The sequence below is a fragment of the Chiloscyllium plagiosum genome, unplaced genomic scaffold, assembly GCF_037043375.1.
Source record: "Chiloscyllium plagiosum isolate Xiang-an unplaced genomic scaffold, Cpla_swu_hap1 HiC_scaffold_18, whole genome shotgun sequence".
Lineage (NCBI taxonomy): Eukaryota > Metazoa > Chordata > Chondrichthyes > Orectolobiformes > Hemiscylliidae > Chiloscyllium > Chiloscyllium plagiosum.
Window position 1 is genome coordinate 111429447 of NW_028270156.1, and position 24577 is coordinate 111454023.

The 24577-nt window shown below is 49.4% G+C and overlaps 1 long non-coding RNA gene and 1 pseudogene across 1 annotated transcript; one reads left to right on the plus strand and one right to left on the minus strand.

Annotated features, from left to right (window-relative positions):
• Positions 1-3647: 3647 nt before the first annotated feature.
• On the minus strand, positions 3648-6721 carry LOC148147163 (cyclic AMP-responsive element-binding protein 1-like; annotated as a pseudogene).
• Positions 6722-6943: 222 nt separating this feature from the next.
• LOC148147164 (uncharacterized) lies at positions 6944-10781 on the plus strand. Its single transcript, XR_015760078.1, has 3 exons — positions 6944-6996; positions 7728-7861; positions 10704-10781. It is a non-coding gene; the product is annotated as an uncharacterized LOC148147164 (long non-coding RNA).
• The last annotated feature ends 13796 nt before the right edge of the window (positions 10782-24577 follow it).

Here is a 24577-nt window from a genome sequence, read left to right on the forward strand (position 1 = left end):
ATTAGTTTTATAGGGAATGAAAATGGTGCAGAATTTGACTGTCAGAAATGGAAGGAAAATCCACTCACTTATTGGAAAAAAGAACTCTTGACTGTCAAATATATTGTGGAAAAAATAACCTGAAAATGGAGCATATGGTCAGGAGCCAGGCAGCAGTGGACAATTCATTTACAAAGAGGTCTGTGAACGTAATAGTAAAATACTACACAGAGCAAAAATACACATGAGAGACTGAGAAAGCTAGACAACAAACAAGTGGACATCAAGGAGCCCAGAGATGAATCAGAGCAATGTTCACTTTTATGATCCCACAGCCAGAGATGTCAAGCACAGAAACTGCCTCTTCGGTCCAACCCATCTATGCCAACCAGATATTCTAACCTAATGTATTCCCATTTGCCAGCACTTGGCCAACATCCCTCTGAACCCTTCCTTTTCAAATGCCTTTCAAATGTTTCAATTTTAGTTGCCCTTTAGGCTCCTTTTGAATTCCCCCCACCACCCTAAACCTATACCCTCTAGTTCTGGGCTCCACCAACCCTTGTCTATTTACGCTATCCATTTCCCTCACGATATTTATAAGCCTCTATAACATCACACCTCAGCCCATTATGCCTCTCCCTGCAACTCAAATCCTCCAACGCTGGCAACATCCTTGAAAATCAATTCTCAAACCTTTCAAGTTTCAGAGGGAGACCAGAACTGCACACAATATTCCAAAAGTGACCTAACCAATGTCCTGTCCAGCTCTATTACTCAATGCTCTGACCAATAAAGGGAAGCATACGAAATGCCTTCTTCACTATCCTATCGACCTGCAACTCTACTTTCAAGGAACTATGAACCTGCATTCCAAGGTCTCTTTGTTCAGCAAGACTCTCCAAGACCTTACAATTCAGTGTGTGAATCCTGCTCTGATTTGCTTTTGTAAAATGCAACACCTCACATTTATCTGAATTAAACCCTATCTGCCACTCCCCAGCCCATTGTTCCATCCGATCAATATCCCATTGTCCTCTGAGATACCATTTATCACTGTCCACAATACTTCCAATTTTGGTGTCGCCTCTATTCACATCCAAATCATTTAAATGAATGACAAAACAAATCCAGAAAAAAAAAACTTTTCTCTGGGTGTGAATATGCTCTGAATAAATCCTGCTCTATGACTCTCTTCCAGAGAAGGCTGCACATGCGTCCCGCTGAACTTTGCCCCCTACAAAGCTGGCGTCTGCACGTGTCGGTGAATCGTTGCCCCGAATAAAGATGGTGGTGCTTACTCGAGTCAATCGCTGGATGAGGCATTTTCCCGTTTACTGCAAAAACGGGACTCAGTTTCAAATTTGTATTTTCCGATGTGCACCAAATGTCTATAAACCCTCTCAACCCATACCAACACCATTTCCCTCCCGCTTGCTGCTGTTTATTTCTATCTTTACCAACAGCTCTCCGACCACACATCCCGAACCGACCGCGAGGATGATCATGTGGTATAGTCTAGTCCCGCCCCCTCATTCACTCTGATTGGTCGGAGGACCAACTGCCCCGCCAGGTCCTCCAGCTCTGTCCCTGCCTTTCCATTGGTCCGCCGCTGACATCAATCTCCCGGGGCCCATTGTTGGCTGGAGCATGCGGATTGCTTCGTGGCTTTTGTTGCTGTTCATGAGTTACAAGAGTTAAAAATGACAACACCATCTCAAAACCACATGATGAAGAAGCAGCAAACCTAGTGCTTCCAAATAATCCTGTTGACCGATAGCCTGGTGTTCAGTGAATTTTACTTTTATCCATCCCAATCCAACACCAACACCTCCAAGTCTCGAATGAGCGGGGGATGTATAACCTAAGATCTAGGAACAGTAGAAGGCCGTCCTGCCCTTCGAGCCTGCTCTGCCATTCAATAAGATCATGGCTGATCATTTCGTGGACACAGAACCATTTACCCACGTTCTCGCCGTGTTCATTAATTAATTACATTTTAAAAAATCTAACCTAGTTTTAAAAACGTTTTCTGAACGAGCACCAACTACTTCCCTGGGCAGTGAATTCCATAGAGGTCAAGAAGTTCCTTGTCAATTCAGTCTTAAATTTGCTGCCTCTAGTCTTGCGGTGATGCCCTCTTGTCCTAGCTTCACCTGCCAATGGAAACAGCTCTCTACTTCTATTTTATCCATTCCATTCATTATTTTATATGTTTTCATTCTTCTGAATTCCAATGTATAGAATCCCAATCTACTCAGTCACTGTTAAGCCGAACCTCTCAACTCTGGAATCAACCTAGTTAACCTCCTCTGCACCCCCTCTAGTGCCAGTACATCCTTTCTCAAGTAAGGAGACAAAAACTACATGCAGTACGCCAGGTGTGGCCTCACCAACACCCAAATACAGCTGAAACAAAACCTCTGCTTTTAAACATAATCCCTTCAGCAATGAAGGACAAAATTCCATTTGCTTTCTGAACTGATTATTGTATCTGGTGACCAACCTTCATGTAGAAGGATGCTTAGGTCACTCTGCAGAGCAAATAATGCAACTTTTTAACATTCAAGTGATTTTTTAAAAAATGTTACTACAACCAAAGAGTATAAACTTTATATTTACAAACATTCTATTTCATTTTACAGACCATTACCCACTCACTCCATGTATCTATGTTCCTCTGCAAAGTTTCACAGTCCTCCGCTCACTTTGTTCCGCTAATCATCTTAGTGTCACATGCAAACGTTGACACCCTACATGTGGTTCCAACTCCAAATCATCTGTATCAGTTGTAAATAATTGCAGTCACAACACCGATCCCTGAGGCACACTAATTGTCAATGATTGCCAGCTAGAATAATGCTCATTTATCCCCACACTTTGCTTCCTATTAGTCAACCAATCTTCTATCCATGCTAATACTCTGCCGGTAACGCCATGCACCCTTATATTATGCAACAGCCTCTTGCACAGCACCTTGTTGATGGTCTTTTGGCAATCCAGGTACACCGCATCCACTAGGTCCCCGTTGTCTACCTTACTTGAAAAGTCTTCATAGAATTCAAAAAGATTGGTCAAGCATGACCTGCCCCTCATGCTGTGTCTGTACAATGGGACAATTTCTATCGAGATTCTCTATTATTTCTTCCTTGATAATAGACCCAAGCATCTTTTCCACTACAGAGAATAAAGTAACTGGTACATAATTCCCCACTTTTTGTCTACCTCCTTTTAAAAACATTGGTGTCACTTTTGCTGTTTTGCAGTCTGCTGGGACTGCCACAGGCTCCAGTGAATTTTGGAAAATTACTGCCAGTGAATTTGCTATTTTTCCTAGCATCTCTTTTAGTACCCTGGGATGCATTCCATCAAGGTGAGGAGACTATTCTATCGTTAGCTCAATTACCTCAAAACAGTCTAAAGCTAGCTGTTCTGTAATAATGATAGTTTCCAAATCCTCACCTACCTTTGTCTCTTTGCTAGTTACTGGAAAGATATTAGTATCCTCCACTGTGATATCCCATAACTAAATGCTTCTTCTCATTTTCCAAAGGACCAACATTTACTTTAGCCATTCTTTTCTCGTTATATATATTTATATAAACTTTTCCTTTCTGTCTTTGTAATCTGTGCTAGTTTATTTTTCTCATGTTCTATATTACTTTTCTTTATAGCTCCTGTGGATTTCGGTTGACCTTTAACATTTTCCCAGTTCTAGTTTCATGCTGTTTTTGGCCACTTTGTCCGACTTCTCTTTCAACTTGATTTTCCAGAACAGCAACCCAATTCTCCAAGCATTTCACATACTATTTCTTCTTGCGATGGTACTCTCGAGCTGCTTCCCTGTTTCTCATGAGGCAGACCTCACGTTTACGAGTGGTTTCTTCAGCATTCTGGGGCTGGCTTTGCAGGACTGGTGAAGATGCCATAACCATTCCCTGGTCAGCAGTGGAGTTAGGAGTTCTACAGATCTGATAGGTTTGGACATCTCCAGCAGCACCTTGAACAAGCATTTGGCTGCCCGGCACAAAGATTTGCGGTCCATCAGGGCTCTGTGCATACTGTATAATGGCTGCTCCAACCTTGGCTGTCGCTGTATTGGTCATTGTTCATGTGTGGAGTCCTTGCATTTAATCTGTACCATTGTTGGCCAGCTGAATTGCTTCCCCCTGTGTCATAGCAATGTATTGTCCACTGCTAATCTGATAGATGGGTGTCTGCATCATCGTTGTAGTAATGGTTGAGACAGTCTCTTCTTCTGATTTCTCCTCATCGATTTCTTGGCACACTGGGGGGATCAGAAGAAAGTTCATTCAGGATTTTCCTGTATGAAGGCCGTCTCAATAGAATTTCTCTACGTTTCTGAGAGTCAGTCGTGCTATCCACAGATTCCTGGGAGTCTTCATTTTAAAGTATAGTAGAAATCTGAGCAGTCTGAACTTGAGGGGACTGCGTGACTGAGGACTGAGCTGCTTGGATAACGACTTGGACTTGAACAGTCTGCCCATTCAGCAATTGCACTAAAGTTACTGCTGGATTTGTTGTTCATTGGATCCCAGGCATGGTTTCCTGCATGATCACATGATATATTAATGATCTGGATGAAGGGATGGGGGCATTCCAACGAAGTTTGCTGATGATACGAAGTTAGGTGGACAGGCAAGTAGTACTAAGGAAGTGGGGAGGCTGCAGAAGGATCTAGACAGTTTGGGAGAGTGGTCCAGGAAATGGCTGATGGAATTCAACGTGAGCAAATGCGAGGTCTTGCACTTTGGAAAAATGAATACAAACATGGACTACTTTCTAAACGGTGAGAAAATTCATAAAGCCAAAGTACAAAGGGATCTGGGAGTGCTAGTCGAGGATTCTCTCAAGGTAAACATGCAGGTTGAATCCGTGATTAAGAAAACGAATGCGATGTTGTCATTTATCTCAAGAGGGTTGGAATATAAAAACAGCGATGTGCTACTGGGACTTTAAAAAGCTCTGGTTAGGACCCATTTGGAGTACTGTGTCCAGTTTTGATCCCCACACCTCAGGAAGGGCATACTGGCACTAGAGCGTGTCCAGCGGAGATTCACACGGATGATCCCTGGAATGGTAGGTCTAACATATGAGGAATAGCTGAGGATCCTGGGATTGTATTCATTGGAGTTTAGAAGGTTAAGGGAGATCTAATAGAAACTTACAAGATAATACATGGCTTGGAAAGGGTGGACACTCGGAAATTGTTTCCGTTAGGTGAGGAGACTAGGACCGGTGGGCACTGCCTTAGAATTAGAGGGGATAAATTCAGAACAGAAATGCGGAAACATTTCTTCAGCCAGAGCGTGGGGCCTGTGGAATTCATTGCCATGGAGTGCAGTGGAGGCTGGGACGCTAAATATCTTCAAGGCAGAGATTGATAAATTCTTGATGTCACAAGGAATTAAGAGCTACGGGGAGAATGTGGGTAAGTGAAGTTGAAATGCCCATCAGCCATAATTAAATGGCGGAGTTGACTTGATGGGCCGAATGGCCTTACTTCCACTCCTATGTCTTATGGTCTTATGGTCTAATTTGATCACTTTCCTCAGATACCCTGTTAGAAACGAAAATCGCTTCTCAATAATCGCTCTAGACAAATTCAGGAAAACAAAGTTTTATTAACAAGTCAAGTCTGCAGAGTCGGGCACCCTTAAAGAAAAGGCGCGCTGAGGCTTACAAAGTCTCCATTATATATAGCACAAGTCCCTCCTCTCCTTGGCTCCAACAAGCCATGAGGTTCACATTCTTAAAAACATCATTATTTTTATCACAAAGTCTGCAACAAAAGGCTCCAGAGTCTCCAAAGTTTGTTGTTTTTCTCACCCTGTAGTCTTATCAGTCAAAGGCTATAATTTGAAACAGATGTCTCAAGTCGTACTCCCATCCTGGTGTCTTATCAGTCAAGGACTCATCCTTCACAGCTGTGTGAATGGCTTCATTAATCAAGAGCCTGCTTGTTTTTACTATCGCTCACAAATTGTCAGCATTCTGCACAATTTAAACTACTCTACTTTTGAGTATATAAAATGGTTGTTAGAAAAGAAACAAAAGTTTTTGTCTTTTATTATAGATCAGTCTGTGGTCCAGGCACATCTTAAAGTTTAAACCGAAATTACCTCTCACATACCCATTGCTGAGTATGCCTTTTCATACAGTCCTTCCATTTCACTGGAATAGACCTTTGTAAAATGTCTTTGAAACTCTTCCACTGCTCATCAACTTCCCACCATAAAATTTTTGTTTCCATTCTACTTTATCCAGATTCTCTCTTATTCCCTTGTCGCTTAATGTTTCTGTTGCTTAGCTGCTGAGTCGCGTCACAATCAACACTGCAATTGGGAGGAAGGGGCGGAACTGGAGGACAGAGCAGCGTCCGGTCCTCCAAACAGAGTGGGTGAGGAGCGGGACCAATGCATTCTCGGGAGTGAACGCTTCAGCATTGGTCAGAAAGTAAACTGTTTTGCAGGATTGATCATTCTCACGACATAGTGGAGTATTATCCCCTCTCATAAAACAATGTGAGGTTTTAAAGAAATCGTTAAGATGTAAATCTGACAACATAGTTAAGATGTAAATCTGGCAATGTACATATTTCCAATCGATTTACACAACTCGAGTAACAAACTTATTTTCAAATTCCCAGAATGATTGGAAATTTACATACCTGGCCGGTATGATTAAGTTGGATGGAAAAATCTATTTGGATATGAACCATCTCAATGACTGTAACTCGACAGAGCAATTGTTAATGTCTAATATTTCTCCCGTGATTCTATGCAGTTATGAATATTCTCTATAAACTCACTGATAATCTTCGACGCACGCGCAGTTTGGTTTCTATGAAGGGCATGCGCAGTGTCACATTAACCAGGACACGGCGAGACATAGAGCAGCTTTCTCCGGGTGCGGCTACGCTCGGCTTCAGAGAGTGGCGTGTGGGAGACTCACTGGGAGAAAGGAGCGGAGAGAATTCACAAGACGCCGATATAGGTGAAAAAACCCGAAAAAGACTCTCCAGGCCCTGATAAGGAGATGGTGGTCTCTGTCGGGAAAGCGGCCCAGGGTGACGGCCGCCATTTGTTTGAGGGAAGAGGGAGTGCGGGCCTCAGAGCCGCCATCTTGAGAAGGTCAATGAGCAGGTGGGCGGGGCTATTGGGGTCGAGGACAATTGGAGGAAAGACCCACCTTAGATTACTTCACTGAAGACATGAATGCACCCGGTGGATTTTTCTTAACATCAGCAATTGTTTAATACTCACTCACAGGTTTTTAGTTACATCTTTTTTGAAGCATTTAATTCACATTCAATCATTTGCAATGGTGGGATTTGAACCTGTGTCCAGAGCACACTTGCTGAGTTTCTGGATAAATTGTTCCACAATAATGCCAATATGCCATCACTTCGCCTGCTCACAAGTTGCGCATCCCAGTGCAACAAGAATCAAAACACTTTCTTCCTGCACAATTGTTTGATCTTGCACTCTGGTGATATTACTTAGTAACTCTCCATGTAGTATCCCTCACTGTGTGGGTCGAATTGTTGCCTCTGTCAGTGTCCCTCGCTCTTGCAGCTACTCCAGATCCTGAGCAAACAGAATTCTCCACTCCAGATAGACGATGGAGACTGGGGTGTTCCAGATTTCTGTGGGACTCAGTGCCATTTGACATGTGTAGCCCTCACTGCATCAGTCTAATTTCCCATTCTGTTTATCTGTCTGTAGGTACTCAGGAAGGTCCTGACCTAATAGACTTCCCAGCTGCTGGGTGTCTAATCCATCCCTCATTGAAGATGGTTTGTCAGCCAGAGAGACACAGGGCAGGGAGATCTGGAGCCTTCAATAAATCCTGCAGTGAGGTAAGATCACTCACAGTGCAGAGAGCAATGAGAGGGCTCCAAACATCAGTTAACAGGACATGACATAGCTATAGTGCTGGAAGGGGAGCACAATACAGACACACCCCAGGTTCGGTCACCGCCTTTACTGCAAGTTTTGTTGTACTAAGACAACATCGGGAGTGTCACAGTTATCAATCCAAGCCTGTGCTGTCTTAGTGAGCATCAGTACAAAAGAGGGGAAAGCAGGCCTTCCACGAGAGGGTGGGAATGCTGTCTGAGAATGTTCCATTCTGTGTTCCCTCTCCTACACTGTATCTATGGCTTGTCATGTGGATCAGTCATTCTAATGCTAAAAACAGTTCCTATCTCTGTACTTTCCTCCCCTCTCACCAATCACTTCATACGTTTGAACCTGCTCCAGTCCAGACGACCATCCATATCTCTGTAACTTACTTCAGTCTCGACAACATGCCTTGTCACGAGAGTCCACTCTCCCAATAACGCAAGACTTAGGGTCTGTTTCTGTGCTGCATGACTCTCTGGCCGAAGTCACCAATGCTGGCCAGGTTTCCTGAACTGAATGAGTTGCATTTCCCTGCGTTTGGCCCATGGCCCTTCAAACTTTCTCCCCTCCATGTTCCTGCCCAAATGTCTTTTCCATGTTGTAATTGTTCTTGTTTCTCCCATGTGCCACTGGCAGTCCATTCTGTATATGAACCGTCCTCTGTGGAAAATGTTGCCCCTCAGCTCCCTAAGTAAATCTTTGCTCTCGGTCACTCCTCAGGCCTTACCCATTCTGCTGTGGGACACAAACCCTCCCCGGTACAGACTTCCCTCGGACATTTGTGGGTGGCATGGTGGCACTGTGGTTAGCACAGCTGCCTCACAGCGACAGAGACCCGGGTTCAATCCCGCCTCAGGCGACTGTCTGTGTGGAGTTTGCACGTTCTCCCCGTGTCTGTGTGGGTTTCCTGCGGGTGCTCCGGTTTCCTCCCACAGTCCAAAGATGTGCAGGTCAGGTGAATTGGCCATGCTAAATTGCCCGTAGTGTTAGGTAAGGGGTAAATGTAGGGGTATGGGTGGGTTGCGATTCGGCGGGTCGGTGTGGACTTGTTGGGCCGAAGGGCCTGTTTCCACACTGTAATGTAATGTAATCTAATCTAATTACCCATCCTGCTGTGGGACACAATCCCTCACCGGTACAGATGGCCCTCGGGCCTTACCCATTCTGCTGTGGGACTGAACTCCTCCCCGGTACAGACACCTTCGGGCCTTACCCATTCTGCTGTGGGACACAACACCTCCCTGATACAGACACCCCTTAGGCTTTACCCATCCTGCTGTGGGACTAAATTCCTCCCTGGTAAAGTCTAATCTTGAGCCTTGCCCACCCTGCTGTTGGACACAACCCCACTTGGGTACAGTTTTCCCTCTGGCCTTACCCATCCTGCTGTGCAACACATTCCATCCCCAGTACAGACTGTCCACAGGCCTTACGCATCTTGCTGTGGGACCGAACTCCTCCCTGGTACAGTCTACCCTTGAGGCTTACCCATCCTAATTTGGGACGCATACCCTCCCCAGTACAGATTACTCTCTGGCCTTAACCGTCTTGCTGTGGGATACAACCCCTCCGAGGAACAGACTCCCCTCGAGCCTTACCCATCCTGCTGTGAGACACAACCTCTCCCTGGTGCAGACTCTCCTCGGGCCTTAACCGTCTGGCTGTGGGACACAACCCCTCCCCAGTACAGTCTACCCTTGAGCCTTACCTGTCCTGCTTTGGGTCGCATACCTTCCCTGGTACAGAGTACCCTCGGGCCTCACCCTTCCTGCTGTGGGACACAACCCCTCCCCAGGTCAGACTCCCCTCGAGCCTTCCCCATCCTGCTGTGGAACACAACCCCTTCCCGGGACAGATTCCCCTCGGGCCTTCCCCATCCTGCTGTGGGACACAACCCCTTCCCGGGACAGACTCCCCTCGGGCCTTCCCCATCCTGCTGTGGGACACAACCCCTTCCCGGGACAGACTCCCCTCGGGCCTTCCCCATCCTACTGTGGGACACAACCCCTTCCCGGGACAGACTCCCCTCGGGCCTTCCCCATCCTGCTGTGGAACACAACCCCTTCCCGGGACAGACTCCCCTCGGGCCTTCCCCATCCTGCTGTGGGACACAACCCCTTCCCGGGACAGACTCCCCTCGGGCCTTCCCCATCCTACTGTGGGACACAACCCCTTCCCGGGACAGACTCCCCTCGGGCCTTCCCCATCCAGCTGTGGGACACAGCCCCTCCCCAGGTCAGACCCCCCTCTGGCCTTCCCCATCCAGCTGTGGAACACAACCCCTGCCCGGTACAGACCCCCCTCGGGCCTTCCCCATCCTGCTGTGGGACACAACCACTGCCCGGTACAGACTCCCCTCGGGCCTTACCCATCCTGCTGTGGGACAGGTTGATAATTGTATTGAATAGTATCACTCCAGTGTGGAAACAGGCCCTTAGTCCAGCAAGTCCACACTGACCCGCGATAGATACCCTGCTCAAAATAGCTTCAAAATACATAGAAACAGTGATCACTGAATTGGGTAAAAACTCCACAGTTACATCGGGCAGTTTAAAAGTCTCGCTGTATTGTTGATATGTTCCTTTTCTTCAAACAGGTAACATTTTTATTAAAGCAGCAGATGTTCATTGTGAGAGTGTCTCTGTTAAACTGGAATCTGTTCTGTTCTCTGTGTAACAGGCTGTTGTTGTGTGCGATGGACTGTCACTAACAGTGTAATTGACCTGTGAGTCCTTGATCAGGTTTCCTTTGTCTGAAAATCTCATAATCAGTGAACTGTGCATCTGCTCTTCTTAGCGAAAACAAAGAATAATTTCTCAACGAAAAAACGGCACATCACAAAGCTATTTCATGGATTTCTGGCACACACCACCTACCAATGTATCTGGTAAGTCTGTTTCCTGAATAATTCTGAACTCTATCTGTAAATCTGAAAGTATCTGTATTGCTTGTCAGTTGATTGAGAATTCAGCCTCTTTGTTCTGAGCTGTTGTGATGCAGGCGGTGGCTTCATTCTGTCTCTGCCAAGTTTTTTTTCTCCTTCTGCTGTGATTCTGGGAGATTCCTTTCTGCAGGTGAGAATATTCAGTGACTGAACATTGAATGATTTTGACTCTAACAGAGCAGTGGCCTTGTTTTCAGCTCATTATTCACTTTCCATTTCCTGGTTGTGTTGAATGTTACAGAAACAGACTCTGAGCAATGTTTCCATTCACTTGTATTGGACTCATTGACAGCCACGTGGTCAGTCAGTTTCAGGCCGATGGATCAGTTTCTCTGTCCTATTAGATGGTGGCCACTTGCACAGTTTCCGATGGTTCACCTCAGTGTCAGGCCGCCAGCTGCTGAAACCCTCCATCCAGCATTTGTTCTCTCTTACCATGACTACTCCAATACAGTCCCAGCTCGTTTCCCACATTCCACCTCCATATACTCACGATCGCCTCAGATTCTACTGTCAGTATCCTTACAGCAAGTCACGTAAGTCATCCACCTCCATTTCACGCTGCTCTACATTACATTCAGTCCAAATATAATTTCAGAATTCCATTCATTGCGTTTAAAAACACCCATGATCTTGTCCTGTCCAAGCATCCAGGTTCCATCAGGTAGGTGGGTGTCCGGGTGGTTGGGTTGAAGCAAGAGCAGGAAACTGAGGATCATACAGGGGACAAAGATGGGGTTGGATGCGGGATGTTTAAGGAGAAAGAGCTGGTGTATTGTTGGGGATAGCTTCTCAGGGGAGTAGCACAGCGGTAGCCAGGTCTATAATACTCAATGGCCTGACTTATCGGAAGAGGTTGGACAAGCTGGGACATTTTTCTTCAGAGGACAGGAGACATAAGGGAGATCTTATAGAAATGTATATGATCATGAGAGGCATGGATAGGGTGAATGCATTCAGTCTTTTTCCCAGGGTTGAAGAATTGAGGACTAGAGGGCATCAGTTTAACGTTAGAGGGGAAAGAATAAAAGGGAACGTTAGCAGCAACTTTTTTACACAGATGCTGATTCTCATACGGAATGAGCTGTCAGTGGAAGTGGCTGAGGCAGGTACATTAACAACATTTAAAAGGCATTTGGACAAATACATGGATAGCAAAGGATTAGAAGGAGATGGGGCATGGGCAGGGAAATGGGGTGACCATAGATGGACATTATGGTTGCCAGGGATCAGTCTGGCCCTTAGGGCCTCTCTCTGTGCTGTAGGACTCTATGACTCTATAACTGACTCTGCTGTAGACCAAGGTCGGGCAAAATCCAAGGGAGCGAAAATGGGAGGAGAAGCACTAGTTGGGGGCATAGACAGGTGTTACTGTGGCTGTGTCTGAGACTGTTGTATCCCTGGTGCCTGGTCAAGGACATCTCTGAGCATTTGCTTGAAATTCTGAATTGGGAGAATGGGAGGCCAGAGGTCATGGTGCACATTGCTACCAACGACACGGGTAGAAAGAGGGATGAGATCCTGAGGAGTAAGCACAGGAAGTAGGGAACGACTGAAAAGCAGAACCTTGAGGCTAGTAATCATTGCGTTAACACCAGTCCCATGTGCTTGTGAGACAAGGAATTGAAAGATAGCAGAGATGAATGCATGGCTGAAGAGCTGGTATAGGGGGAAGAGTTTCAGGATCTTGAATAATTGGGACCTGAACTAGAGGGGAATTGATATCCTCACTGGGAGGCTTGTTCCTGCTACAAGAGAAGGGTTTCACCTAGAATGGCAAGGTCCTGGGAATCACAGCAGCAGGGCAGCACGTGGGGGGTAAGGAAGGTCGGAAGATGTATACGAGTCAATCAGAAAGGAAATACAGAGAAATGAACACCATTGTACGAATGGGCTGATTGTGTTAATTTCAACACAAGGCGCAACATAGTTAAAGTAGATAAGCACAGATCCGATATTGTGGCCATTCCAGAGATTTGGTTCGGAGAAGGATAGGACTGGCTGCTCAATATTCCAGGGTTTCATTGTTTCAGATGAGATGGAGAGGAGGGTAAAAGAGGTGGAGGAGCTGCATTACCAATCGGGTGAATGTTATGTCTGCACCCAGGACATACTGGAGGGGCTCGCCCACTGAGGCAACGAGGATAAGAAGGATGCAGTTAATGGGATTATACTATAGGACCCTCAATCTGCCAACGATACCTCGAGGTACAAATATCTTGGCAGAATATCTCGGCAGAGGCAATAACAACAGAGTTCTCAAAGTGTCTTTAACTTCCCCACCATTTGCTGGCACTACTTTAGAGCAAGAGGCTGAGACGGTGCAGAGTTTATTAAGTGTATCCAAGAGGGTTTCTTGAAATAGTAGTGTAAAGGAGGGGTAGGGGCCATAGTGGACCTTATATTGCTGAATGAGCCTGGCCAGGTGACTGACCTTTCAGTGGGAGACCATTTTGGAAACAGTGATCACAACTTAAGTTTTTTTTAAGGCAGCTACGAATAAATGGGATGTTTCTAAATTGTGGGATTGCAAATGATGTCAGTATTAGGCAGGAGCTAGGGAGTGTTAATTGGGAGGAGCTGTCATCAGACAATGCCACATTGGGCACGTGGGAGTTAGTTAAAGGCTTGCTGATTGGAGTTCACGACCAGCATGTTCCAGTAAGGAGGAGGGATTAGGCTGGTAATGTAAGGGCCCCTTGGATAACAAGGGAGGCTGGGAATTTAGTCAAAAGGGGAAAAAAACAAGCCTATGCAAGGTTTGGGAAGCTAGAATTGGACATGGCATGTGAGGAACGTAAAAAAACAAAAGCTGGAAGGAACCTGAACCGGGAATGAGCAGATCAAGGAGGGGCATGCCCTTCGCAAGTAGGGTTAAAGAGCATCCCAAATCGTTCTGGAGATAATTACCCACAAGAGGATGTGAACATGGATTGTTACAGCGCAGTACAGACCTTTTGGCCCTCAATGTTGCACCGACCTGTGAAAATAATCTGATGCCTATCTAACCTACAACCTTCCAATATTACCCATATGTATGTCCAATGCCCATTTAAATGCCATTTGCGTCAGCAATTCTACTACTGTTGCAGGCAATTAAGTCACCTCTCGACCTTCTTCTTTCCAACTAAAACAGCCTCCATTCCCTCAGCCTTTCCTTGTAAGACCTTCCTTTCATACCAGGCAATATCCTAGTAAATCTACTCTGCACTCTTTCCACAGCTTTCACATAACTTAGAAAGAAGTCGGGCCAGTCAAGACTAAAGGAAGGAACTTGTGCTTGAAGTCAGTGGAAGTGGACGAGATCCTAAATAATTACTTTGCATCTGCATTCACCCAGGAAAAGAATATTGGGGATAATGAGATTTGTGTGGAGTATGCTAATGTGCTCGGGTATTTTTGAGGTCGAGAAAGAAGCATTAGATTTCTTGAACAGCATTAAAGTGGATTAATCCCGAGGATCCGATGGTAGCTACCCCAGGTTATTGAGAAAGGCAAGACAGGAGATATTTGGGGTCTTGAACATGATTGTTGAGTCCTCACTTGCCACTGGAAAGGTCGCAGAGGACTGGTGAGTAGCTTATGGTGTTCCTCTCTTCAAGAAGGGAAATAGAGACAATCCAGGAAGTTATAGCCTGGTGAGTCTCACCTCAGTGGTTGGGAAGCTTTGGACAGAATGTTTACAGATAGGATTTATGTGCATTTAGTAAAGAATGACCTAATTAGGGACAGTCAGCGCAGCGCCATGAGATGCACAAGGTTGCTGGTCAAAATGTTTTACCCAGAGTTGAAATATCTTTACTAGAGAATGTGCATTTAAGGTGAGAGGGGGGGAGCTCAAAGGAGATGTGAGGGGTAATATGTTTTCCACAGAGAGTGGTCGGAATCTGGAACATGTTGCCAGGGATGGTGGAGGAGGCAGAAATGAGAGGGTTGTTTAAGGGGTTTTTGGGTGAGCATGTGAATATGCAAGGATATGGAACAAAGATAGGAAGAAAGGATGAGTTTAATTTGGTGTCACATTCAGCACAACATTCTGGACTGAAGGGCCCGCTCCTGTGCTGTACTGTTCTTTGTCGTGTTTCTTTTGTTACAACATGACGGTGACCCCCTCTGTTAGTTAAACCAAACACCCAGAAAAGTTCACCTCCCCACATAATCTGTTAAAGTCTGAGTGACAGAAAACTCACACATTCCACTATTTAAAGAAAATAGCATTAATCTATTTTTAACTCAAAGTGAATATTAAACAACTATTCATAAATCTAAGCTCTCCCTTTCTTTTCACTGCATATTATCTGCCTCCAGCTCTATAACTATACGTTATTTCAGTAAGACACTTATTAAAATTACATCAATTTAATATCGAACCCACACAGTGACTCGTGAATTTTGTGTCTTTCTGCTTCTGGCTGAGGATCTCCCTGGGTCGTCGTTGTCTTCTTTTACTCCGAGTTTGTTTCATATGAAAAGGTACCCTTTGATTGAGAGACTTTCCTAATTTATTGGTGAGCAAGATGTTGACTCTCCCAGACAGCAGTTACTCTCTGACCAATTTTTAAAATGTCCACATTTTATACGCCCCCATCAGATCATCTCATTGGCTTGATGCTGGCAAAACAATAAATTCAAACTCAATTGGGTTTTAGAATCTTGGGGTATAATTTAAACTGTTAGGTTAAATTTGAATTTTGTCAAAACAGCAACCAACATAGGTCTATATTTCACAGCCAAATGTAACATTTGTTTCTTTTCCCAGTACACTTTGGCTTGCTGGCTAGTCATATACAGTACACAGTTCATAAGAGTGTTCTCTCCCTCTTAAAGATAGAGTACACACCTTCATCTTTATAACACTTTGAGCATTACCTTATCAGAAAGGTCGTTCATTAAAGTGACAAGCAGTAGAATGTTTACAGAAACTTTTTAGCTTAATATTTCAATTTCAACATAAAACAAAAGCTTGTGTTTGTGAGAGGATCATGTTACTGTGTGCAACAGACTGTCACTAATAAGATTATGCTCCCAATAATGCAGATTTCCTTTGTAAATTCTGCATGAAGTGATTTAAACACCTGGAAAGGGATTTGGTTTTCCAATGTGATTTCCATCAATGCACTTATTGGAACCTCAGGCAGACAGATAGACCCAGATGAGTGCAAATTTGTTTTCCTCACTGAAGGAAGCACACGTTGCCATCAGAGTGTTTGTAACAGAGGGGCACCAACTTATTCCTGGTTCTGGAGATTGTTGAATCAGTGGGTGAGATTCAGATATCCTGTACTGCATGTGATAAGAGGTGTTTTCATTGAATTGGATATTATGACCAAAGAGATTGGCAGGATTGATGTTGGCAGCTGTCTCTGCTGATAGGAATCTACGATGGGTCACAGTCTCAGGACTGGAGAGCAGCCTGAGTGACTGAGATAAGGAGAAATGACTTCACTCAAACACCTGGGAATCTGTGATCATTTCCACCTCAAGAACGGAATCACTGACTACATTCCAGAGAATAATTTGCAATGTTTGCAATACTAAGTGGATCAAAAGATGTTGCAGAAACTGGGTGAGTTCTGAAAAGTTAACGATGATGTTACTAAAATGAACACACATGCTGTGGCTGCTGGAAATTTGAAACAGACCGGCAGCTAATGTAGAGAGAGAGAAGCAGAGTTAATGTTTTGCATTTGATTAGATTAGGTTACTTACAGTGTGGAAACAGGCCCTTCGGCCCAACAAGTCCACACCGACCCGTCGAAGCGCAACCCACCCAGACCCATTCTCCTACACTTAACACTACGGCCAATTCAGCATGGCCAATTCAGCATGGCCAATTCAGCTAACCTGCACATCTTTGTGTCTGTGGAAAGAAACCCAAGCACCCAGAGGAAACCCATGCAGACACAGGGAGAATGTGCGAACTCCACCCAGTCAGTTGCCTAAGGCGGGAAATGAACCCGGGTCTCTGGCGCTTTGAGGCAGCAGTTCTAACCACTGTGCCACCTATGCTGCCTACAAACTTTTAATCAGAACAAAGAATGTTATTAAGCTGCAGTCAGGCTCCTGGGGCTAAATGGTATCGTTCTGTCTGTGTTGCTAAAGTTTTTTTTTGGGAGAAACAATCCCCTCATTTGCTTGGCTGTGGCACTGTGATTGCGCTATTGAAACAGCAAGGACTCTTTCTGGGTCTCATTGATGTCTGGGTGTAAATTAGGGTCCATTGTTCATCGCTGACTCTGGAGGCAGTTCTGATACGTGGGAATATTCAATTTAAAATGTTGATCCTGCAAAATAGCAAGGTTTTCTCCCAGCCAGGGAATCAGACGTCCATTACTGATCCTCACTGACCATGACAGGATTGAAACTGAGAGATTTATTTTTGTGACTGACACAGTCAGATGTGGTGTACAGTAGCTCTCACAGTCCTGTCCTTCCACACATCCCGGCTTCCGGACTCTGAATCAGAGGATCTCGATGGAGAAACACTTCCAGCAGTTGGGACAATTCTGAAGATACCCAATATACACATTCTGGGAATCCCTGAAAAGTGGTCTGTCAGGTTCATAATGGATATTTCTTTAATATTTGCTCAGTGAATTCCTAGAACAGAGAGATTCATTGGAGGCCCAGATTGTCAGCTTGAAGAGTAGTCACTGCTTTAGTGTAGGAAATGGAAGGGTATCATTTGGATTGTTCATTTCACCCATTTGTAGAGGGAGCTATTGCTTTCATTGTGAGTGGGAGCTTGAGAGAAGCTGATTTAGCGTGATTGTGGGGATGTTTATACAAACTTTCAGGAACGGATTAATACACCAGAGGAATGTGTCAGTGTTTCCAGGGGGCTCTGAGAGGGGTGGGCGTGGGGATTGTGTCAGTGTTTCCAGGGGGCTCCGAGGGGGTTGGGTGGGGGGAATGTGTCAGTGTTTCCAGGGGGCTCCGAGAGGGGTGGGCGTGGGGATTGTGTCAGTGTTTCCAGGGGGCTCCGAGAGGGGTGGGCGGGGGGAATGTGTCAGTGTTTCCAGGGGGCTCCGAGGTGGGGTGAGGAGGGGGAATGTGTCAGTGTGTACAGGGAACTCCGAGGGGCTGGGTGGGATGTACCTCAATTTACAGGGGGCTCCTGTCCCCCCACCCACCCCCAACCGCATCCAACGCTGCTCCCATCAACCACGTCTGACACCGTCCCCCCCAACGCCGCCCTCCCAACGCCGTACCCCCAACCCCGTGCAACGACGTTCCCACCCAACCCCGTGCAACCCCATCCCCGCCCAACCCCGTCCCCCCAACCTTGTGCAACTCAGTTCTCCCCAACCCCGTGCAATGCCGTTCCCCCACAACCCCGTTCCCCCAACCCCGTTCCCCCATCCCCGTACAGGCCCAACACCGTGCAACGCCATCCCCGCCCAAACCCGTCCCCCCAACTCCATGCAACGCCGTTCCCCAAACCCCGTGCAACGCCGTTTCCCCAACCCCATCCCCCCAACACTGAGCAACCCTATTCCCCACAACCCCGTTCCCCCCAACCCCGTCCCCATCCAACCCCATGCAATGACGCCCCCAACCACGTTCCCCCAACCCCGTGCAACGCCGTCCCCAACCCTGTGCAACGCCGTCCACGCCCAAACACGTTGCCCCAACCCCATCCCCACCCAACCCCGTCCCCCCAACACTGTGCAACCCCGTTCCCCAACCCCGTCCCCCAACACTGAGCAACACCGTTCCCCCAACCCCGTCCCCCCAACACTGTGCAACCCTATTCCCCCTCAACCCCGTCCCCCAACCCGTGCAACGCCATTGCCCCCAACCCCGTGCAACACCGTTACACTCCCAACCCTGTGCAATGCCGTTCCCGCCAACCCCGTCCCCCCAACCTTGTACCCCCCAATGCCGTTCCACCAAACCCCTTCCCCCCAACCCCGTGCAATACCGTTCCGCCAACGCCGTTCCCCCTAGCCCCGTGCAACGTCGTACCCCCACAATGCCGTTCCTCCCAACCCCGACCCCCGAACCCCATGCATCGCCATTCCCTCCAAGCACATCCCCCCCAACCCTGTGCAACACCGTCCCCGCAACCCCGTGCAACGCCGTTTCCCTCCAACCCCGTGCAACGCCTTTCCCCCAACCCTGTCTCCCAACCCCGTGCAACACCGCCCCCACAACCCAGTGCGACGCCGTTCCCCCCAACCCCATGCAACGCTGTTCCCCCCACCACGTGCAACACCGTTCCCCGCCACCCCGTGCAATACTGTTCCCCCCAACGCCATTCCCCGTGCAACACCGTTCACCCCCAACCCCGTGCAACGCCGTACACCCCAATGCCGTTCCCCCCAACCCCGACCCCCCAACCCCGTGCATCGCTATTCCCTCCAACCACATTCCTCCAACCCTGTGTAACACTGTCCCCGCAACCCCATGCAACGCCGTTCCCCCCAACCCTGTCCCAACCTCGTGCAACGCCGTTTCCCCCCAACCCCGTGCAACGCCGTTCCCCCAACCCCGTCCCCCCAACCTTGTGCAACGCCATACCCCCAATGCCGTTCCACCCAACACCGTTCCCCCAACGCCGTTCCCCCAACGCCGTTCCCCCTAACACCGTGCAACGTCGTACCCCCACAATGCCGTTCCCCCAATCCCGTTCAACGCCGTTCCTCTCCCAACCCCGTCCCCCCAATCCCGTGCAACGCCGTTACCCCCAACCCCGTTCCCCCATCCTGTGCAACGGCGTTCCCCCAACACCGTTCCCCCAACCTTCTGCAACGCCGTACCCCCCAATGCCGTTCCACCCAACCCCTTCCCCTCAACCCCATGCAACACCGTTCCCCCACAATGCCGTTCTCCCAAACTCCGACCCCCAACCCCATGCATCGCTATTCCCTCCAACCATATCCCCCAACCCTGTGCAACACCGTCCCCGCAACCCCGTGCAACGCCGTTCCCCCAACCCTGTGCAACGCTGTCCCCCCAACCCTGTACAATGCCATTCCCCCCCACAACCCCATTCCCCCAACCCCGTGCAACGCTGTTTTCCTGCAACGCCGATCCCCAAACCCTGTCCCCCCAACCCCGTGCAACGCTGCTCCCCAACCCTGTCCCCAACGCCGTTCTCCCGCACCATGCGCAATACTGTTCCCCCCAACGCCGTTCGCCCCCAATCCCATCCCCCCCACCCCGTGCAACGCAGTTAGCCCCCACCCCGTGCAATGCCGTTCCCCCCACCCTCTGCGACGCTTTTCCCCCCACCCCGTGCAATGCCATTTCCCCCAACCCCATCCCCCAACTCCGTGCAACGCCTTTTCCCCCCACCCCGTGCAACTTCATGTCCCCCCAAACCCATTCCACGCCGTTCCCCCATCCCCATTCCCACAACATTGTGCAACGCTGTTTTTCCCCAACCCCGTGCAACGCCGTTGCCCCCAACCCCGTGCAACTTCATGCCCCCCCAAACCCATCCCACGCCGTTCCCCCATCCCCATTCCCACAACATTGTGCAACGCTGTTTTTCCCCAACCCCGTGCAACGCCGTTGCGCCCAACCCCGTCCCCCCAACCCTGTGCAACACCGTTCCCCCTCAACCCCGTGCAATGGCGTTGCCCCCAACGCCTTACCCCCCAATGCCGTTCCCCCAACCCCGTGCATCGCTGTTCCCCCCACTCCGTGCAATTACGTTCCCCCCAACCCCGTCCCCCAACCCCGTGCAACACCGTTTCCCTTCAACCCAGTGCAACGCCGTTCCCCCAACCCTGTCCCCCCACCCCGTGCAACCCCGTTACCCCCAACCCCGTCCCGCCAACACCGTGCAATGCTGCTCCCCCCCAACTCTGTCCCCCAACCCTGTCCCCAACCCCTTGCAACACCGTTCCCCCCACTACGTGCAACGCTTTTCCCCCAACCAGTGCTATGCCAATCCCCCCCAACCCCGTCCCCCAACCCCGTGCAATGCCGTTCCCCATCCCCAAACACCGTGCAACGCCATTCCCCCAACCCCATCCCCCCACCACGTGCAACACCGTTCCCCCCAACCCGGTGCAATGCCGTTCCCCCCAAACCCGTGCATCACTGTTCACCCAACCCCGTACAATGCCGTTCCACCCACACCCCGGCCCCCCAACCCCGTGCAACACTGTTCCCCCCAACCCCGTGCAACGCAGTTCCCCCAAAACTGTCCCCCCCAAACCTGTCCCCCCCACCCCGTGCAACCCTGTTCCCCCCAACCCCGTCCCGCCAACCTCGTGCAACGTTGCTTCCCAACCCTGTCCCCAACCCCTAGCAACGCCATTCCCCCCAACCCCGTTCCCCAAACCCTGCTCCCCTGACCCCGTGCAATGCGGTCCCCCCCACCCCGTGCAATGCTTTTCCCCTCACCCCGTGCAATGCCATTCCCCCCCAAACCCGTCCCATGCCGTCCCCACATTCCCATCCCCCCAACACCGTGCAACGCCATTGCCCCAACCCAATCCCCCAGAGTGTATGTGAGAGATAGGGAATCCCAGAGAGTCCCCGGGTGCGTGTGAGAGATCGGTAATCCCCGAGTGTGTGTGAGAGATAGGGAATCCCCGAGTGTGTGTGAGAGATAGGGAATCCCCGAGTGTGTGTGAGAGATAGGGAATCCCAGTGAGTCCCCGAGTGTGTGTGAGAGATAGGGAATCCCAGAAAGTCCCCGAGTGTGTGTGAAAGATAGGGAATCCTAGAATGTCCCCGAGTGTGTGTGTGAGATAGGGAATCCCAGAGTGTGTGTGAGAGATAGGGAACCCAAGAGTGTCCCCGAGTATGTTTGAGAAATAGGGAATCCCAGAGTGTCGCCGAATGTGTGTGTGAGAGTCCCAGTGAGTCCCCGAGTGTGTGTGAGTGATAGGGACTCCCAGAGAGTCGCCGTGTGTGTGTGAGAGATCGGGAATTCCAGAGAGTCCCCGAGTGTGCGTGTGAGAGAATCCCAGAGTGTCCCCGAGTGTATGTGAGAGATGGGGACTCCCAGGGAATCCCAGAGAGTGTGTGAGAGATAGGGAATCCCAGAGTGTGTGTGAGAGATAGGGAATCCCAGAGTGTGCGTGTGAGAGAGAGGGAATCCCCGAGTGTGCGTGTGAGAGATAGGGAATCCCCGAGTGTGCGTGTGAGAGATAGGGAATCCCCGAGTGTGCGTGTGAGAGATAGGGAATCCCCGAGTGTGCGTGTGAGAGATAGGGAATCCCCGAGTGTGCGTGTGAGAGATAGGGAATCCCCGAGTGTGCGTGTGAGAGATAGGGAATCCCCGAGTGTGCGTGTGAGAGATAGGGAATCCCCGAGAGTGCGTGTGAGAGATAGGGAATCCCCGAGAGTGCGTGTGAGAGATAGGGAATCCACGAGAGTGCGTGTGAGAGATAGGGAATCCCCGAGTGTGCGTGTGAGAGATAGGGAATCCCCGAGTGTGCGTGTGAGAGATAGGGAATCCCCGAGTGTGCGTGTGAGAGATAGGGAATCCCCGAGTGTCCGTGTGAGAGATAGGGAATCCCCGAGTGTGCGTGTGAGAGATAGGGAATCCCCGAGTGTGCGTGTGAGAGATAGGGAATCCCCGAGTGTGCGTGTGAGAGATAGGGAATCCCCGAGTGTGCGTGTGAGAGATAGGGAATCCCCGAGTGTGCGTGTGAGAGATAGGGAATCCCCGAGTGTGCGTGTGAGAGAATCCCAGAGAGTCCCCGAGTGTGCGTGTGAGAGAATCGCAGAGAGTCCCCGAGTGTGCGTGTGAGAGATAAGGAATCCCCGAGTGTGCGTGTGAGAGATAGGGAATCCCCGAGTGTGTTTGAGAGAATCCCAGAGAGTCCCCGAGTGTGCGTGTGAGAGACTCCCAGAGAGTCCCCGAGTGTGCGTGTGAGAGAATCCCAGAGAGTCCCCGAGTGTGCGTGTGAGAGAATCCCAGAGAGTCCCCGAGTGTGCGTGTGAGAGATAGGGAATCCCCGAGTGTGCGTGTGAGAGATAGGGAATCCCCGAGTGTGCGTGTGAGAGATAGGGAATCCCCGAGTGTGTTTGAGAGAATCCCAGAGAGTCCGCGAGTGTGTTTGAGAGAATCCCAGAGAGGCCCCGAGTGTGTTTGAGAGAATCCCAGAGAGTCCCCGACTGTGCGTGTGAGAGAATCCCAGAGAGTCCCCGACTGTGCATGTGAGAGAATCCCAGAGAGTCCCCGAGTGTGCGTGTGAGAGAATTCCAGAGAGTCCCCGAATGTGCGTGTGAGAGATAGGGAATCCCCGAGTGTGCGTGTGAGAGAATCCCAGAGAGTCCCCGAGTGTGAGAGAATCCCAGAGAGTCCCCGAGTGTGCGTTTGAGAGAATCCCAGAGAGTCCCCGAGTGTGCGTGTGAGAGAATCCCAGAGAGTCCCCGAGTGTGCGTGTGAGAGAATCCCAGAGAGTCGCCGAGTGTGCGTGTGAGAGAATCCCAGAGAGTCCCCGAGTGTGCGTGTGAGAGATAGGGAATCCCCGAGTGTGCGTGTGCGAGATAGGGAATCCCCGAGTGTGCGTGTGAGAGAATCCCAGAGAGTCCCCGAGTGTGTTTGAGAGAATCCCAGAGAGTCCCCGAGTGTGCGTGTGAGAGAATCCCAGAGAGTCCCCGAGTGTGCGTGTGAGAGATAGGGAATCCCCGAGTGTGTTTGAGAGAATCCCAGAGAGTCCCCGACTGTGCGTGTGAGAGAATCCCAGAGAGTCCCCGACTGTGCATGTGAGAGAATCCCAGAGAGTCCCCGAGTGTGCGTGTGAGAGAATCCCAGAGAGTCCCCAAATGTGCGTGTGAGAGATAGGGAATCCCCGAGTGTGCGTGTGAGAGAATCCCAGAGAGTCCCCGAGTGTGCGTGTGAGAGATAGGGAATCCCCGAGTGTGTTTGAGAGAATCCCAGAGAGTCCCCGACTGTGCGTGTGAGAGAATCCCAGAGAGTCCCCGACTGTGCATGTGAGAGAATCCCAGAGAGTCCCCGAGTGTGCGTGTGAGAGAATCCCAGAGAGTCCCCGAATGTGCGTGTGAGAGATAGGGAATCCCCGAGTGTGCGTGTGAGAGAATCCCAGAGAGTCCCCGAGTGTGAGAGAATCCCAGAGAGTCCCCGAGTGTGCGTTTGAGAGAATCCCAGAGAGTCCCCGAGTGTGCGTGTGAGAGAATCCCAGAGAGTCCCCGAGTGTGCGTGTGAGAGAATCCCAGAGAGTCGCCGAGTGTGCGTGTGAGAGAATCCCAGAGAGTCCCCGAGTGTGCGTGTGAGAGATAGGGAATCCCCGAGTGTGCGTGTGCGAGATAGGGAATCCCCGAGTGTGCGTGTGAGAGAATCCCAGAGAGTCCCCGAGTGTGTTTGATAGAATCCCAGAGAGTCCCCGAGTGTGTGTGTGAGAGAATCCCAGAGAGTCCCCGAGTGTGCGTGTGAGAGATAGGGAATCCCCGAGTGTGTTTGAGAGAATCCCAGAGAGTCCCCGACTGTGCGTGTGAGAGAATCCCAGAGAGTCCCCGACTGTGCATGTGAGAGAATCCCAGAGAGTCCCCGAGTGTGCGTGTGAGAGAATCCCAGAGAGTCCCCGAATGTGCGTGTGAGAGATAGGGAATCCCCGAGTGTGCGTGTGAGAGAATCCCAGAGAGTCCCCGAGTGTGAGAGAATCCCAGAGAGTCCCCGAGTGTGCGTTTGAGAGAATCCCAGAGAGTCCCCGAGTGTGCGTGTGAGAGAATCCCAGAGAGTCCCCGAGTGTGCATGTGAGAGAATCCCAGAGAGTCCCCGAGTGTGCGTGTGAGA